Source organism: Amblyomma maculatum, chromosome 7 (assembly GCF_055883805.1).
Source record: "Amblyomma maculatum isolate TAMU_Amacu chromosome 7, ASM5588380v1, whole genome shotgun sequence".
NCBI lineage: Eukaryota > Metazoa > Arthropoda > Arachnida > Ixodida > Ixodidae > Amblyomma > Amblyomma maculatum.
Genome location: NC_139350.1, coordinates 133,774,387 through 133,794,156, shown reverse-complemented (window position 1 = coordinate 133,794,156; position 19,770 = coordinate 133,774,387). Strand labels below are relative to the sequence as shown.

At 44.5% G+C, this 19,770-nt stretch overlaps 1 protein-coding gene and 1 long non-coding RNA gene across 2 annotated transcripts in view; both read right to left on the bottom strand.

Annotated features, from left to right (window-relative positions):
• LOC146184793 (luciferin 4-monooxygenase-like) overlaps positions 1-10,859 on the bottom strand; it is an 84,708-nt gene extending 73,849 nt beyond the window's left edge. The window contains exon 1 of the mRNA XM_084608840.1: positions 10,786-10,859. The gene's annotated coding sequence lies outside the window, so the exon portion shown is untranslated. The remainder of the gene's footprint in view (positions 1-10,785) is intronic.
• Positions 133-6,754, bottom strand: LOC146184794 (uncharacterized). Its single transcript, XR_014708593.1, has 4 exons — positions 6,679-6,754; positions 4,775-4,914; positions 3,082-3,170; positions 133-199 (listed from the first exon to the last, which is right to left on the bottom strand). It is a non-coding gene; the product is annotated as an uncharacterized LOC146184794 (long non-coding RNA).
• Positions 10,860-19,770: the final 8,911 nt, after the last annotated feature.

Below are 19,770 nucleotides of genomic sequence, written 5' to 3'. Positions count from 1 at the left end.
GGCAGTCCAGTGCCTTTTTTGGAGCTTCTTCCTTGCAGGCATTGCAGACACGGCCATATAGTGAGCTTTCTTCCAGTTCTTTGGGTGAGAACACAACCCGCACCAAGTTACACGCAAATTTTGTTGCTTGATTGCCCGCACTGAGTTTCATACGGTCAATCAACTGCTGATTTACCATAATATTGCTGCCAATGTGCACCTGCAAGTACAAAAAGCAAATATTAGTACTATGACCAGTATTGTAACATAAAACAATATTCCTTGATATGCAATAAGAAAATGAAGGGGCTTTACAAACAACAAAAAATTTAGACCAGCTTCAGAACATTCAAAGAAACCCCAAAACGCATAATTAAGGTCATTTGTTTGCAAGTAAAAATACACATTCAAGAAGCCATACTTTAACATGTACAACAATGAAGGCATACAAAAACTATTGGATGTTTTTGACACCTTCTCGAGCGGTGTTTTGATCTAATTTTGAATGATGCCAAACATCTTTTAACAGTTTTATTAGCGTAACCTGACAATTCTGTACTATGTATTTAAGGTAACTAGCCAAAAAGAGTACACATAATGCCCCGCAAAGGATTGAGCGCTAATAGTGCATTGCTATAGCAGAAGAAAAAACAAGAAATAAGAGATTATTTAATGACCTAATTTATGCTTGCATTTCAACAATAAAAAAAAAAACAGATTTTAAGTCAGAAAATAAAGGGATTTACTCATCATTAACATTGCAAAGGCCATTAAAATCCAGTTTAGACAGAGCACAGTGCCCACATTGTCACCTCCTGTTTAAAAATACTAACATCCTTTTCATACATCAGAAGCTCAACCAATTAAAAAGCTGCCAATGAAGGTTTAGTAAAAGCATGCACTCCCTGCTCTGTATGTGCTACTTTGAGGCAACATTTAGTTTCCAGCTTGCACAGGTAGCTTTCATAATTTAACCCCTCAAGCGCTTTGGACAAGCAGCTCGTCCTTGTAAAGCTGCCCTCAAGCCATTATGGACGAGTGTAGCTTGTCCTTGCAGAATAGATCCTCACCCTGAGAGTTTTAGGCGAGTACAGCGCTCCTCTGTGGCTTAGGTGATGCGCCATTTGACAGATGGCACCATTGACCCATTAACTGCTTTTTGTTCTACCGCTTGACAGCCTTTTAAGCAGCCTTAATGAGAAAAATGGTGCCTGGTTGAGGCAACGCATGCACTGTTGGCCCGTCATCGCGGAAAAGAAGCTTTTCTTCGTTGTCATCCTCGCCATCCGAAGATGGCTCAGACACTAATTTTTGCATTGTTATGGGAAGCGAAGACGACAGTGATGACATGAGTAGTTTTTCCGACGAAGATGATGACAGCTTAGACGATACTATTGCGAGTTCTGTGTCAGTGGATGAAAATTGACAACATATCGATGAAACCCCCTGGGCTTCCATTCTTGGTCGTCCCTTGTAAAACATTTCCAGTTACCGCGCTATATGTTACTCGACTAGATTGCTGCTTATTGGCGGGCAGTTGATTTTTCACGTAATGAGCAATAAACTTCACTGCGCTCATTTGACTTAGTTTCTGGTTCAAATATTTTTGTCTCGGATACCTCCTTTTTTATGACACTACCAATAGAAACCAGCAGTAAAAATAAAAACTAAAGGGACACTTAAGCTCCACCTTTAAGGGTATGATGCGACCAGTGTAGGCTACCACCCAACATATAAAGCCCTGCTTTAACCAAGCTGTATCAACATGTCTGCGTAGCCTAGGTGTAGCAAGCCTGACTCAGCATTGAAGAGCACTGGAATGTTGATTCGTATTTCACCTTCCCACCTCAACTGAACGACCGGAGTTAGCAGCTCCTCCTAACTTTTGGATATCATGTGGTCTCGTTAAGCCGCACAAATCATCGAAGAATGTGTGTTCAGCCAAGCCACTTGCCAGCACCATGCTCTTGATGTTTCACTCACAACACAGACAACAAATTTTCATGGAATGGGGCCTTTAAAGATATCGTAATTTTAAGCAATTTTAGCTAGAAATCTCGAAATAATAGTGCTCAAGGGGTTAAAGTGAAATTGAACTATTGTTGGATCAGCTTAAGAAGCCACAACTCCTTCTCAAAGGAGACCCTCCTGGCAATACCATGGTGGTTAATTGTCTTTGACTTGTCAGAGTGACATTGCAGGTGGCTGTCAGGTGCATGTGGATTATCAGCACATTAGCTTGAATACCATGATGACTGGCCCAAGTCGCTAAAATGACTGATTAGAGGAGCACCAGCTGCGTCATTCGAGTTGTAGTGCAAAAAGATGGCCTTCCGAGATCGATAACCTAAGAAACTGCTCAATATTAAACAAGCTAATGGAAATCTCTTTTCTGATGAAAAGGGCTTTGCTATAGCCCAAGCGAAGTATGCTCAACAGGAAGCGTAAACAAAAGTAACCTTGCACTTCCGATCACTACAGCTTTCACAAAACTCTTCCAAATCAAAGTACACACGAATGAAGTAACAGTCACTAAAATGAAAGGAAGCAGTTGGGATTTTTTTTTCATGGTTTTTTTGACAAATTTAAGAAAATACCACTGTCTGTCTTTTGTTGTTTCTATTACATTGACATTCATTTAAAATATCGTTATGCTACTAATTATGCAGTCTGTGAGCCCAGCCTCATAAAGAGCATCCCGGCCACGGCAGAGGCTTTTCAGTGGAGGCGAAACGCAAGGTGCCCGTGTGCTCTGTGTTGTCGGTGCACGTTAAAGAACCCCAGGTGGTTGAAATTTCCAGAGCCTTGCACTACAGTATCTCTCATAGCCTGCTTCGCTTTGGACATTAAACCCTAAGAGCCAACCAATCATAAAGAGCATTGCTTCTTGCCTATCTATGAATTCAGTGACTGCTGACTTCATTCACATGGATAATGAGCTCCTCGTTTCCCTATCCCTGCACACTTCTCAATGGAAGTGCATGACTTGTGGCAGTGCTATCATAAAGCTAGAACCAAGTTCTTGTGTGACCCTTAAAAAAGTTTCATCGAGAAAGGCAGTAATGAGGACAACCATGCAGACACTAGACTAAAGCAACTAACCTGAGCCTCGGTTGGCGGCACAACTGCTTGTGTTGTACACGCAGCAATATTAACGGATTCCGTCAGCTGATTGACCAGCTCAGCAACATCTGAAAAAAAAAAGGAAAGCTTAAACAAAACATACTATTTCATCACTAGCAGCAGCAGCTCATGTAACATTCACCACAGGAGAAAAGCCTTTTCTTTGCCCTTGACTGCATGACCAACCCCTTTCTGTCACCAAATGCGCCATTCAAAATTTAGCTGCTAAACACTGGCATCACTCACGCACTCAAGGCACCCTATCAGCGGTACAAATTCTAGGGGATGCTGATAGCAATTGATGAAGCCAATGCTGACATCCCACTTCTTATCTCTTTGTTCGCTGTGGAAATGCCTGGATTTAATTAACTGCGGAGGACGTTGTAACTACAGTGCAACTGACGGGAGCTGCTATTGCTTAGAATGAATTCATGGGTGCGGATGATGATGCCGAGATAGCTGTGAGCGCTTTAACAGAAGTTAGTCAGATCACATCCCTGAAACAGTTTGTCGGTAGCAAGGGCCTTGAAGAGGTCAGCATGCAATATACATGTATGGCGGCAGCAATACGCCATACATTTGGACAAAGGCTGACACTCGAGTGTGTAGCTGATACTCGACAGCTCATGCTTCACCTATCTCGTGTCTGTCTTTCGTGTCGACATTTGCTAACATGGTGTAGTGACAGAGTTAAGTTAGGCAGATTGCTGAGCCAGGTGCCGAGCTTGCACAAGCATAAATTTCCTGTTGTGAAAAAAAAAACACCTAAGTGACCAAAATGGCACAGGAAAATAAAGCGCATGCCATAAGGACTCCAAGGTACAAGACAGGACGAGGCCACATATGATAATTTCATACAAATTTAGATTTTTTGGTGTCCCCCCTGCGCTCATTCTAGATGCACCTCATCATTTGCAGGAGACTCTGAGGTTAAAATCTGAGGGAATCAAGGGTTCCATTCAGACAAGCCGTCCACAGTAATGCAAGAGCACCACAGACCTGCCGCAGCCGTCTGGCTACAACTTATACCCCGTGAATGTGTTTGAACCTAATGCAGCTCTCCGGGTTCACTGGAGCGTTTTTGTCACCGACCACTCCAGAACAGAAAGGAACCCGATCCCGCGCCTGCTTTTCGGCCTCGGCTTGAGCAGCACAAACCAGCACAGGTGCACACCTTCAGTGGCATTTGTTTACCATGCATTTTCATGCAGCTATCACATACGACAACAGGCTCAATCTCAGACGCATGCCGATCCCAAGCAATGATATGTGACGCGCAAGTCACTGTAACACAAACAAAGCACGCTTGCGGAGCAGGAGTGGCAGCAGTTCATCTGCTACGTGCACTGCAAGCATGGTGGTTGGTGGCGTCATGCAGCAGCGCCACGGTGTAGCTGAGCACTACTGTACACCACATATAATGTGTTGCAAAGACAACTACAGGAAGAACACCGATCCTAATCCTCAGTGTAGGGGGAACCTTATTGCAGCAACATAATCTTACTGGTGCTTTTACCAGGACGTGCTACAGACCAAGAGGTCTTATTCATTTAAGAGTTAGCACTTGAATTTGTTATGCTTTACATAGCATCTGGTGACACAGCAAATAATTTCAGTCTCATAGCAATGGAGATCAGCATTCCAATGGCTTCAGAAAAAAGCGATCACATACCAAGCATCTGACGTGCTTCATCTCTTGCGGCCTTATATTTCTTCATTCTTTTTTTTTGCAGACTCCACTTCATCCTCAAGCTCCAGGACTCTCTTTTTTGCATCTATTGGCTTAGACATTTTGTCACAGCTGCAGTTTTCCTGCAAAACGACATGTGGCAAGGTCTATTCACTAAATTGTATTTGCACTCAAATGCATCATACAAAAATTATTCAGTATAACGCATTGTGCAGATATCTGGTTCCACACATGAGATTAGCAAAATAGTGACCAAATGAAGACCACTGACAAGAGAAACGTAGCATGGACACTGTTTAGGGTTCAAAGCAACACTTTTTAAGGAGGAACATTAGCCCTTGAGCAAACCTTGGCACATAAAAGGACACGGTAATGTTTAACTGCGAGCTGACAACATCCAGCATCCAAGTGGGCAGAATGCCCACTTGAGCAATAGTGGACAAAACAAAGGATGCATTTCCAGAAAAACAATTTGAGCTCCCACGCATACCGTAAAACATAGTCACTCTGCTTTACGGTAGGTTCATGGTGTTTTATGTCCCAAAGCGACTTAAGCTATAGCTGTGAGGGATGCCGTAGTGGTGGGCTCACCTGGGGTTTTTTAATGTGCAAATGACATCATACAGTACACAGTCAACTTGCATTTCACCTCCACTGAAATGCGGCCATGAATGCTGGGATTGTACCCATGTACAGTCGTGAGCTTTATGAGAGGGAGCACGTGATCCCGTGGCAGACAACCTCGTCCTGAACTAGTGGCAAAGCGCAACGGCAGCATTGAAAATAAAGTGGAGAGAGCGGTGCTCTTCCACCTGTTGGCCGTACCCTGTGCACTGGGAGCAACTTTTAGATCGGCAGCTAAAAATCATTGCAGCATTATGCTTTGAAGTAGGATGGACAGTTGGGCGAGTTGGTACAATTGCATAGTCGATGGAACAGTGCGAAAGGACGAAACACACTCTCTTCTTGTGTGCTTCGTGTTTTCGTACTGTTCCACCCACTAAGCATTATGCTGTTGGTAACTGATATCACTGCTTGCCTTGCTACGCTCTGACCTAGCGACCCAGCGTAGTCTGGTAACTCAGGCAAAAGCGGCAGCCGAGGCCACTGCGGTCTTGGAATGGCGACTCCATGCACTGCCCCCCCCCCCCCACACACACACACTTCTTTTGTTTTTCGTTTTTTTTTTCTTTTTGAAATAAAGTTTTCTCTCTCTGCGCGAAATCTGGAGAATGGCTGGTAGCGAAGAAAGGAAGCATGTTTGATGCTTCAATAAAAAGAAACAAAGAAATGACCATGAAAATAAATGAATGCGACAAAACGTTGGGCGCTTTTATCTGCTTAAACTTCAGTCGCCTGCAGCTGTAAAAGCGTCCGTTTCGCTGCTACACTACCAGTTGTCTCGAAACGAGCACCCTGGGCATATTTAAAACTTGTTCTAAATCAGCTTCAATAATCAAGGAGCTGCCATTCTCTATGCCGCACCGTATCGAGACAACAGTGAGAATTTTTTTTTTTTTTTTACGGAGCCCAAATTGGAAGCCTACTCCTGTTATCACGAAACACCGAGAAATGCCATTTGCTGTGTAAACAGGGAGAATCAGGTCCACGTAACGACAGCTGGTGCGTTTATTCGACTTCTTATGTCCGCAAATTCTGTTCATTAGGCTTTTTTTTATTATTTCAAGTAATTCCCGGAATCAACTGTCTGTCTACCCCGTGCACCATGTGCACTACTGTCACCTGCCGGTTAACACGATGCGGTCGTAATGCGGGCATGTAAACGACTTCGCGACACGACTCACCGCGAGTAGCAAATGAAGGTGTTTCCACCGGTGAACATTATTACGAAAACGAAAAGAGACCAGAGACGTTTGACTACTTACCCACTCCGAGGCTGAACGCAGGAGAGTACGACCCCTCCTTCCATTGGACATGTAGTACTCCTTGGTTCAGAATAATCTTCTAGTATTTTGGATTATCGACCAGTTTCGCCAGTAGTTCTTTTGATTGTAGGTTTCTTACGGGGTATGCGTACCACTTCTGAGCGGTCGCCCATTTAACCAAGACGTGATCGGCCATTTGCACTACTCACGCTGTGAAAACACAACGAACACAACGAACGCGAACAATCAACTTCCTACAGTCATGAAATACATAGTGAGGTATGCCGCCGGCTGTTCTCACGAAAACGATAGCACTAGAGTCGCAAGCGCCATTTCGAACGAATCAAAATTTTAAATTCACTTTTGCAAATTTAACAAACTTTTAAAATAAAAACTATGATTAAAAAGCAACCTTAAGAGTTTGGTTTTTTTTACTAATGATATGTGATGCGTAACAAACGCAAATAATTTAAGCAAATTATTGTCACTAGAAACAGCAGCGCTCTTTTTTTTGAAGCGGAATTCTTGTGGTGCGTGTCAATCTTCATTGGTTTTACTCAACGTGAGAACGTTGGTTTTACTGGCAGTACTTGGTAACCTCGGCTGCGTGGGCTTCTTGTGCACGATGGTACCGACGTCGCCGACGTATTAATTGCTGGTCTTTAAAATGTGATAGGAGGTAAACGAGCTTGACTTTCGTGAACAGTGTGACATCCGGCACTAGGAACGTCGTGAAGTGCATTTAACCGCAGGCTTTTGAAGCCGTTATCGATGGTGCGGCGATAACCGTCTACCCGTCGCCTACCTGTCGCACGCACTGGAAATGCCACCACGGTAAAAGCGTACTGGCGCGACGTCAACGTCGCGCCGTACAGAGGTGCACTAAATCACGACGGAAGCAGGCCGCGCTTGCTAACAGCGTCGCTGCGAGCCAAGCGTTGCCAGTCTGCAGTGCCGACCCAAATACTGAAGAACCCTGCCAGCCCTACGCCGAGCTTCGTTGCGTACCGTGTCATAGTGCTGAAGCAGCGGTCACAGATGTAGACGCGGTCTCGCGCATGCATCACCATCGAAGCAGCGGGCTGCGAAAGCGATGAATTTGAACCACCTGGCATTCTTTAACATGTATGAAAATTCTTGAATGTGTTATATTTTATGTAAAAAAAATTCAGAGGGGCAAGACATAGACCAAGTAATGCCACACACACAAAAATAAGCACAAGAAATGCGTGAAAAGAAAGTTATCTTTACACTTAAGGACAAAGGGAGGAAGGGGTGAATATTCTTGGTCCTTGTGTGGTGACTAAGAAGAAACTCGCGCTAAAAATAAGATCTAGCGCATGAAAAAAAAGCATGGATTCAAAATAAAATGAAAAAAAAAAATGAAAATGATTTTTACTTGCACAGCAAAAAAACGAATGCGATTGTGTATATTTTGATAAATGTATGATTGGTTTATTCTAAAAATTTCAGAAGTTAAAAAAGTGCAAGGGATACTCATGAAAGAAAAAAACGAGAAGTAGAGCTGAAAAGAATGAGCTTCGTATGTTTTCACTTAAGAACAAAAAAAGAAGGTCATGATGCATAAAGAGTAAAGGGAACTTACTTCCTCTTTACTTGAGGACAAACGAAGGAAGGTCATTATTGGTATTGCCAAAGAGAGCCAGTTTAAAAATGAGCTTCCTTCTGTCAAAAGAAAGGAAAGTCTCAACAAGGTGAGTTCAAAGGAAACTTCCTTTAGTCAAAAGAAAGGAAAAGTCTAGAGGAAGGCTGTTCAGGAAGCAGAAAGGAAAAACAAAGGAAGTAAAAAGGCAAATTCCATTTTTATAAGGGATTCTGTGGACTAATCAAGAATGTACCAACATGCCCAGCTAGCAGTACTTTTTAGTTGAACTCTACGGAAATAATTTTGTCTATTAGAGGCTAAACCTTAAATGTAAAGACACCGAATAAAAATAAAGATGTCTCCTTCTGGCTTCGTACAAAGGGACTTACTCTAGAGATATTATATAATATTGAGCTCTGTACACATGTGGGCAATTAATTTCAGCATCAGTTTCTATCAGTGCTATCTCTCGCATCCAGCAGCTTAACCTTCGCGAAAGCACATTTTCGCTTCTGGCTCGGTTGGGTCCTGTGCTCGGCATCGCGATCTCGTGCGGCTGGATATTGTCCGCGTTGAAATGCTCGCCGCGCTCCGTGAGCCTATAACTCTGGTTCTCTGTGCAGTCATTGTTTATGTGCGAGGTGAGACTCCGGAAGCTTTTATTCGGGGTACTTCCTCCGCAGTCCTTGTTTCCAGGTGCAAAGGCCAGCGATTAAAAAACGACACGCAAGGAGCCAGAAGACAAACGCCACCTACTTCAGCACCAGGTTCTGCCGCAGTTAATGACCGCAGGAAGGGCGATGCGAAACCAAGTCAACATTGCAGTAAACCCTAGTGCTTGGAAAAGATAACCACCACAGTAGTGTCGTTGTCATTTCTCTTTCCCTCGGCGAGCTTTTTGTCAGGTTGTATGTTGTACGACCTAGACGGAGCGCATTGCTTTTTCATAGCACAGACCGGTCAACAATAGTGTTACCGGTCTAGTCTGCGGTTCCCGTAACTTAGCTGAGTCTACGAGCTTTGGCTGTCAAAGCACACAGAATGTATTCAATGCGCTCTTTGCGTGCTTTCCTGGAATGTGTAATCGAGCACAAGTTTATAAAATAAGGGCTTTTTAAACTTTATTGTGCCTCTCTCTCTGGCACTGAATTTCTTAGGGAAAATGAGTTAAAATTACGAATCCACTAAATGTTTTCTTTTTCCTGCACCGTCACTTTAGAGACGATCCTCTGATCATTCGCTCAAGATGTGCCAACAATAAGGCCAATATTCGGGGAGTCAACTTTGTCTAAAAAAAAAAAACAAAAACGAAAGCCTCCGTAACTCCCCACGCACCCTGATAACAATGAAATAGTCCTTCGGCAGAGGCATAACAGGTCGTTTATGAGCAAAACAAAATATTTATCTGAGCCACGAGTCTTGAGAGAAAATTATTTACTACAAGGACTATAATTAAGAGGTGGCTTGTGGGAGTCTGATTTGCGATGATTGAAGCCTTAAATGTGTAGCCAAATTTAAAATGATTGAAATAGGTTTAGTTGAAGAAATGTTCTTCAGCACGGCTTAATGGTTACGAGCAACGAAGTTGGTAATTCAGTAGGACACTGTTATAGTTGCGGATGGAGTTATGCCCTTCGTGTTTGCAAGGAGCATTCGCTCATGCCTGAAATTCGTATTGTAATAAAATACCCAGTTGTGACGATTTAAAAATTTGGCGCTTAAGGCCATCATCTTCAGCCGGAATATACCCACAGCAGGACGAAGGCCTCTCCCATATTCCACCAATTGATCCGGTCTTGTACTAGCTGCATACATCTGACCCCTGCGAACTTATTAACCTCTTCCGTCCATCTAACTTTCTGTCGCCCCTGCTATTGTTTCCTTCACTTGGAATCAAAATTGTTACCCGAAGCGATCATCGGTTGTCCCCCCTTCGCACTACGTGCCTTGCTCATGCCCATTTCTTGATTTCCACTAGAATATCATTAACCGGATTTATTCCTGGGAAAGACTCGGTACGCTTCCTATCTCTTAACGTTGCAACTACCATTCTTCGTTCTATAGCCCTCTGCGTTCTCCTCAACTTAATTATACCCTCTTTGTTAGCCTCCACGTTTCAGCCCCATAGGTGAGTACAGGTATAATTCAACTGTTGTATACTTTCCTCTTGTGTGATACCGATAAGCTGCTAGTCAAAATCGAGGAGTACTTGCTAAATGCGCTCCAGTACTTGCCAAATGCGGCACTTAAGGGGTTTGCTACTAACTTTTGAGCACTGGCTTTCAATGCCACTGCTTTTGATGGATAAGACCATAAAGAACTCTTGTAGCACAATTTCAAAGTACTGAGCTCAACAATGCTTATACCCGTAATAACTAAACATGGACTACTTTTGCATGCCATCGCAAGTTCATCTGTATTATTCAAAATGCACCCTTTAGTAAAAGTTTTCTCAGGGAACCACCTGGAATGATTAGACAACACGTATCTCTCTTACTCACCGTGGAAGCTCGCATGCCGCAGTAGCTTCGCCGAGGCAGAAAGAGAGTCCGCAGCCGGTTCAAAGAGGACGCGATTTGCTGACTTCGTCCCGCTGACACTCATGCACACCGGCCGCGGCGAAGAGACAGGTGCGAGCGCAGCGTGGCTTCCTTTACGCATTTGTATTCTGCCGAGCTCCCTGGATTTATTTTTTTTCGTTAGGTCTCATCTGTCAGCCCTCTTGCTTGTTTTCCGCCGCTTAAGCACCGTATCCGGCAGTTCATATTAGCTGGCTTTCAAAAAAGGCTCGAACCACAATGGCAAACCGAGCCCAAAGATTGAGTTTTCGGTGTCTGCTTGTCGTTTTTTCCAACCTGCTCTTTCCAGCCCCAGAATCAGCTCAGTGATTATGCCATTCTTCTGTTGCGCCCCCGACGCGACTCATTGTTATGGAGTTGCAATGCTAAAATCAGCGTCGGTTGTTCGATGAGAACCACTTTAAATACGGATTAGCAGTGCGTCCGTGCAACGTAGAGCCCATTTTGCAGACCTTGACGTGGCTGTACAGGATAAATAGGGAGAGGGCGTGTAATTGTGAACGATGTCAAAATGCAACGGTTGTGAAATGGCGGACAAAACACTGCGAAGTAGTGGTGGCAAGTCTCAGACAATAGACAAGTCCAATAACATGACACTGGAATGAGCTCTCTGTTGTGTTGAATCGACACAAGAGAGAGACAGATACACGCACACACACACACGCGCACACCCACACTCGCACGCACACGCACGCACGAGCACACACACACATACCCACACACACACGCGCGCGCACAGAGAAAAACAAACCTGTCACCGGCGACAGGCGACACATTCAATTTCAGCAATATGGATAAATGTGGAATAACATGTGGACAACTCCCTTACAAAAATGTTCGTCAACAGTCTTTAGAATTTGTATTAACACCTTATTGACTCTATCAATATTGTACGTACTTTTAATCTCTATGGACATGTGTAAATACGAAGTTCATACACGGTTACTTTTGTGTATTTAGATCAGTTCATATAAAGTTAGTACATAGCAAGTTGTTAGGCGAATATACTTCTCTGTATATAGGCCTGTCAATATACAGCAGGGGCGTAACCAGGGCTCTGTTTCGAGGTCAAAACACCTTCCGAAAGTTTTTGAACTCTTTTTTTTGGCCTTTTTTTGCAATTTTTTTTAACGATGCCGTATAACGCCCTAGACAATTATGTCTGGTTATACCACTCATACACAGCTATGGCAATATATTGAAGCAATTTGGCATGTCAGAAAAAAATGTTCAGATCGAAAGTATATAGTCCCAATTAACTGACCGAGTGCATGCTGTTCATTGCAAATCATATTTGAATTACTTTTTTTTATTTTTATTATGAGTAACATCTGTTAAAAAAAGAAATGTAAAAAGACAATTGATACGACAAATTTGCAAGAATCGTTGATAAAAACGTATAAGTTTATATTTTGAAAAATTGAACTGGTTACAATTTCACTCTTTCTTCATCGCGTATTTCTTCGTCAAGCGTCCGCTCTAGTTGAGGACGCACTGAGTCCTGTTATCGAGCTCGCTCGCACCATTAAAGACTAAAACATCACAAATGGAAGGTAAACGCGGACAGCACGGCGTCAGCCACCGCGCCGCCAACTTTACGATGGCGAATGTGCGCTGTGTGGTGTTGTCGGGTTACATCGCGCGATGCTCTCCAAGAGGCGCACGCCCTGGACGCTCAGATCCACGTAGCCCAAAAGCTGTATGGGCGGGACTTTAGCATTATTTGATGGTATACACACAACTATTGAGTATATGCGCATATTCAGTAAAATACCGAACGAGCTCCCCCCCCCCTCCACCCCCTTCCCTTTTCACACGCCGAAATTACTGGAAAATGGAGAGTGCTTTTCCCTGACGAGGACAAAACTTTTCAAACCTTTTTTTTTCACCAGAAAAAAAATGAACTTCTCCTTTTTTTCTTTTATCGACACGATCGGGATTAGAACTGTGCGCCCAGACGCCGTCGAGCCACCCCACTGTTCACGCTACGCCCCTGCCCACCACTTATGGAAACAAATCGGCGTCCGCGTCGCCGACATTTTCTATCGCCGCGCTCAATATGTTAGCAATTGTCTTATTCACTTCTGCGCCACAGCTCCCGGCAAGGCAGCGGCCATACTGTTCCTGACCGCGCGCATCGTATGTTTCGCTCGCGGAGGTTATCCGAGACCACACAGCAGCCTTTGGGCATGTGCGTCAACCGAGCGAGTGCTCTACAGGTTCTACTTTTGTTTGTTATGTTTTTGCTGGAGGTGGTGTCTGGGTGAGGTGCGTGCAAAGGGCAAGGGTAGAGAAGAGAGGCGCGCTAATGGTAAGAGAAGAGAGCGGAAGAGGGAAGGCGCAGAGAAGGGGGCGGTGCGAGCGAACTAGCACACATAACGGCATAGAATGCGCCCGCAGAAACACGCATATTAGCTCTCTGCCTTCGCATCGCGCTCATTCAGCCTGGTGAACTATATCTCCGCGCAACCTGCGGTCCGCAGCACCGACCTTGCTCTGTGCATAAATTAAGCGCCCTTACGGCACAATTAACAGCAATTAACATGCAGAACCACGGAATATGAACCAGCTGTAGCTGAACATATTCATCCTTCCGTGTGTTGTGATCCATTAAAAACGTTATGCTAGTTCTAGCTGCAGGCACCCTCTCGAGAGGGTGGTTGCAAGGTGTCTCAAATCCAATGCGCGGGGAGGATGCAAGGAGGCGCTTGACCATTGGAGCGCGCGCCTTCGAGCTGGAGGAGGGGAAGCGTCTAGCCGTCCTGCGAGCAAAGCACACAGCAGCACGCACGCACGCATTCTTCACCCCCCCCTCCCCCTTGAAGTGCGGAAGGTGTGAAAGGAGAAGCGGGCAGGCTTGCCAACGTAGACAGCATGGTATCAAACCTGTGACGGCTTGGAGCTGCCCTCGGCAAATCACAGAGCAGACGTTGCACGCTTTCTTCCTTTAGTTTATTTTTTTTAAGTTTGGTAGCTGCCGATCGAACCAAGGATCGGCAGCTAGGTAGCGCTGGCGATTTGACTGCTACGTTAACATTTACGCGCCCTTCAATCAATCAATCAATCAAATTATCACTCAATCAATCAACCTTATTTTCAAATCCGAGGACGGGGGAGGGGGGGGGGGCTCCTCAGCGAGAAAGCAGTTGCACACTGCTTGAGAGTTTACATGGAACACAATACAGGCATAAACATTGCAGGCATTACAGAGATGAACAGCATCAAAAGTAAAAAAAAAGGAAAATAGATATGTGTTTACCGAATAACAGCGCAATTTCATGGTAATACCGCAGTGATGTCATCAATACAGCGAAAAGGATGGCTTCAAAGTTTCACAAAATATTCACGAAGCTGTCTCCGAGTAAAAGTAACCAAATCAGCAATCACTTTTTCGTGTTTAATTAGCATAAATGGATAATGCTCTCAGTCTTGAGAGCTATATCTTTTCCGCCACTGCAAATCTGCATGTGTGTGAGCGGGCGTGTGTGCAAATAACTTATGCGCAGGTACTCAATATGTGTGGCCCCGCATACGGTCAGAACTCAAGTTTTCATTACAATGAGGAAAGCAAACACACGATCCATGCAGCGCGCTGTGAAGAAGCGGGCTCGCCACTTCGAGTCTCTGCGTCGCCTCGAATACCAGCCACCCCACAAAACCACCAGAAGAAAAAGAACGAAAGCAAAAGATTGCGAACGCACAGAACCGGGGCTCGCACGGCATTCCACGCTTCCCGCCTTTCGTCTGAGCAGCGCGGCAGCGCGACTAAAAAAACAAACAAAAAAAAAAGCGAACTCCACGATACACGCGTGAACGGACGCCGAGACTACGGCTTGGCCAACGTTACTAGTCTAGTAACGTTGGGCTTGGCTACGGCACCCATGTGTCACGTGATTGCTCTCAGAATGCCTGCAAAAATAGAGGCATGCGTCACGTGATTGTGTCACGTGATCGTGCACCGAAGACCCAGAAGACCTGCAAAAAAACTTCTCGGGGAGGCGGCGTTTGGCGACGTCGAGCACGGAAAAAAATACTTCTTTCCGCCAGAAATCTTCAATATAAGTTGCCAAACGTTTTCATTCCTTTTTTATAAACCCTTTGCGCATACTCACGGAAAATTGTATGTTTCTGAACTGAGCAGTTTTTAACTTACACGCGTTTACCCATTTTTTAATTTGCTGCACACAGCACGACTAATTTGCTAGGAAGATTTTCCATCGTTTAGCCTTTTTAGCACCTAGTTAAGTTCTAAAAAGTGATCCTGGATGGTCCGCGGCCTCTTTCCGATCATTTTGCAACAAAGTTCAGATAGTTAAGGCGTTTGTTTTTGCGGAGTTATTACCAATTATTCAAACGTAAACAACCGCTTTGCCTCGCAGCCATAACTGTCAGCTTCAAATATTGAGAGAGGCCTTGTACAGATGCCCCAAATGTAATACGGAGCACACGAGCTGTGGCCGAACTGGAAAAAACTGCATGCCAACACCGTCTATCAGCAGATGCGCGGCAAAGAGCGAGGCTACGCCGGCACATCCGGCTGACCCATCTCGATGACTTGATGCTCGCGTTATCGCCGCCACAAGCTAAGCTGCGCTGCTACCATCAATGCTCGCCAGGGGCACATTCAATACATCATGCAAGGATTTGTTGCTTGTCCGCGCCGTGTAGAAAGTTGGCGTTCGACAGCTCGCGCTTTTTGCTTTCTCAGGAATGCCATGATTTGTAGCCTGCGTAACTGCCGTGGTTCGCTCTTCGCTTCTCGACGAGTTTGTGACAATAAAACCGAGCAAAATTCACGAAGGATGCAGAAAGGGAAAACGAGACACAGGCGTTGATCCAACAACGGGTCTTCGTCCCCTGATCGTCTTCCCTTTCTGCGTCCGTCGTGGAGTTCGCGCTATTTTTATTCTGATGACCAACCAACTAGCTCATGATGTGTTATGCGAGTTTGTGCGCAAGCTATAGAATACAAACGCTCATCCATCGCTTTGGCAAGTGATGTCAACGTTTCCTTGGTTCAAGGAAGCGCATAAGAAAAAATAGCATGCCGGTGTTGCCTTTAAAGATAGGAGTTAATAAGGATCACTTCCCTCGGCACAAATTGGAGGAAAAGAAGACAAACAAAAAACGAAGTTCTCTCTTTTTAGTCGTCTGCGATCGGCTATAATCTGCAAACATGCAAGGAGAATAGGGCAACAGGGTGGAGACGATTAAAAAACTTCTAAAGGCACTTTTTATGCAAACTCAAAGTTTAATAACACGTGAAGTTCCCGCTAACGTTAATGACATCGGTCATACGCCGAGGAAGGGACTCACATAAAGAGTCGACGTATCCGTTACTCTCACCTCCCAGAGGTCATCTGGACCCATGTGGTGATTGATACGAGACAGATTACTTTTCAAAGTTCCCCAAACGTTGTCAATGGTGTTCATATTGGCACATTTTAGAATCTACTCGAATAGCTGCGCAGCCTATTCTTCAAGCAAGGCTTTCATAACTCGCTCAATGTGGATGGGGCTATAGTCTTGTTGCAGTAGGATAGCTCCATTTTTAAATGGCCTGTCTAGCTATCACGGGACGAGACAGTGGTCGAGGACATCGGAGTAGCTGGCTCCGTTAAACTTTGATAGCAATCTAATGAGAGGGCGGATAATTTCTCCACTGACAGCTCCCCACACGTTCACGGCATAACGACCACTGCTGATTATTTCCGTCGCGAAGTCGGACAGGTATCTATGTGCGAAATCATAATGCATTGATCAGCTCCTACGTATCGTGATTTAAAAAAACGCATTTTCCTCAAAACCATGATTGTCAGGCCACATAGAAAAAAAAAAAAAAACGTTTCGGCTTATAGAACATAAGTAATTGCTGCAAGAGGACCAGCGAAGAAAAACAGTTTCATTTCTGTACTTTTACTTCTCCATGCATTACTGTTCTTTAGAACGCTGTGCTCTTTACTTCACACAAATCAATCTTATTCGGGCATGCCTGCAATAAGAAGGACACCAAACGCGCCGCTGCTGGTCCCATCTTAAGAAGAAGTTGGTTCATCTGTAAATATGATTTGTCGCCAGTTATCCACAGTTCACTGCTCGTGGGCGCGAGCAAATGCTAGGCGCTGTGCCTTCTGTCTTGCCGTCCAATACGGCTTCTGCGCCACCGCACATCTACTTAATCCGGCTTGCTGGAGACGGTTCCGAATGGGCCCAGACTGTTGTCTAGGCCGAGGACATCAAGAATTTTGTTTGCGCTCTGAAAAGGATCCGCACGGCAGCAGCAACGATCAGTTGGTCAGCCTCAGCCGAAGTGCACCACTCGTGACCTGGACGTAAAGCATCGCCAAGGCGGCCGCCCTTCATCCCTGTAAGCGTGCATTATCCAATTCATTGCAGTCATCGACCTTCAAGTCCTGCGACATATTTCTCGTTGCGGTACATCCCGAGCGTATAGAACAATTTCGCGTCTATTATTCAGTGGAACTCTGGGCGACAGTTTTCGTGGAATGGGAATTTCCACAAAGTTCGTTTATAAATACGTGCGTGTGGGCGTTTTTTGCAAAAGGCGTCTAGCCTTCTCATCAATTATCAAGGTGACACCATGAACGAAACCAGCTACTGCGAGGCGCTCGTCCGCTATCTCATCCCATATGACTTGGATGACCCGTTCACCGATGATGTATTTTTCTAGCAGTAACACTGTGGTCCCGTCCACATTGCGCGAGTCATCAAAGTTTTGCTGGAAGAACGGGCTGTGATGCTGTTGGAGTGAACGCCAAAGGACGCCGATATGAACATAAGTGAGGTCGTTTGGTGAACTTTGGCAAGCAATCTACCTCGTATCAGCCGTAGAACTCGTCCATATGACCTTTGGGTGGGAGGCTATCAAGAGAATGTGGAACAACCTCCGAAAGCTACGTCGACTTCTCGTGGGAATCTCTTTTTCGGCTCTTCGTTAATGTGGTAAACCCACTGGGGGCTTTACCGGTTATGAAAGTTGAGTTTGCATAAAATGTCACATTTCAATGGTGTTTTCTACAACTGTTTCCTTTCTGCTCCTCATTTCTACCTTTACATGCTTAACTTTTTGTTCTCCAGTGTAACAAAATGAATTTGCGTTGAAGAAATTAGTCTTGAAATATAAGCGCTCTTGCTATGCTGTTGAGGACATATTTGTATTAAAGACAGCAAATGCATGCTATTATGTTTTGTTTTTCATGCGTTGCCTAAAGCGAAACAAAATTTCACCGCACATCCTAAAGCATTCCACGAACATTATACTCGTCAGCGCACAAACTAGCCGCCAAGTGAGGCGCAAAGATTGGCAGTTACGTGGACAAAGATAATGCAGTTCTCGACGAAGCATAAAGCGCACAGTGCCGATGGCAAACATTTCTGCACGGTCCGGACGAACAACAAACCATGCGGTATTGAAAACGCCTCTAGTGGGCAGGGATGGTAGCAGCGCAGCTTCGCACTTTGAGGCGATAACGCCTGGCAATAACGCGAGCATCAAGTTATCGAGATGGGTCAGCAGGGTGTGCCGACGCCCCCTTGCTCTTTGCCGCGTATCTGCTAGTAGAGCGCGCTGATATGCAGTTGTTTCCATTTCGGCCACCGCTCGCGTGCTCCGTATTACTTTTGGGGCACCTGCACTGCGTAAAAGCGATGTAGACGCTATTTTTATCTTCCATCAGATGTGTGCGATCGCTCGCTACCTATCTTTTTTATTTATAGGGTTTCTTTGCTGAGCTATTTGCACATAGAGCCGGTAATTCGAGGTTGATTGGAATAGTGCATAAGCAACGACTTTTGCGCGTAAAATTATACTGTATTTTAAGCTTTCCTTTCGAGTAAGCACAGATTGGGGGGGGGGGGTGATATATGATTTTATTCATAACAATTCGCAGACTCCAACACAGTAATAGTTATATTTGTATCCTCAGTAGGTCAGTACGTATTGTTTATTCAAGTCCCAACGGTTTTCTTTTTTTTTTTACGGAGGCGTGGCAAGTTATGTGGGTCAAGCTAACAATTGGCTGTGAAGTAAGTGGTTAGAGCTTTCAAACTTAGTCTTCTGTTTTGTTTAATTTCTAAGAACCTTTAAGCTTCACAGAGAAACGGCATATTTTGAAAAGTGAATTTCAACTATGGAAGTTCTTCGTTTATTAATGTTTGACATTGCTGACAAGGGTCAGAATTGAAACAGATGATAGGATCGAGCTTTTGGTAACTTATGGCATATGACCTAGAGCTGCTAGGAATTCATTTTCTGAGACAGCTTTTCTTTAGGAGTATAGGGAAAGTAATGGTATGTTATGGATTTTGAGAAGCATGGATTTAATGGAGTCTTTCTTTTACTACGTTTACGGCTTGTTTGGCAATAATGCTTGCAGTCCAGCTGATGCAATTGTATTGTCACACTGCTTTTGCAGCAGATTTCATCTGCCATCGAGGGAGTGCTGCCTGAATATGAAGCAGACAGCGTCATGAATATGTTGAGGCAGTTTATTCTATCAGCCATGGGTGCCCTGCCCTAAAGCATCCTTCCAGTAAAGGAGACATTAAAATGGTAGGTATCACATGCTGATGTTTTTTGCATTCATGTGTTTGCTTTATAACTGTAAAATTTTTACTGGTTCATGCTTTCTTGCATTTATTGTTTTCTTTTGAGAGTATAAAGGGCGGATGTGTAACAGGCTTCATTAAAGCAAAGCTTGAAACCAGCTCGGTGTTGTTATATGGTTCTTGCTGTGTATTTAGCGCAAGACTGACGTGTTGGTGAATCTTGCTCATAGTCTGCACTAAAGAAAATTTTTCGTGGCTTCTTCAGAGCTTTAAAACAGGAGATATACTTAGCTGTTTTATTGCAGTAGTACCTACTATTTCTAGTTGAGGCAAAATTGA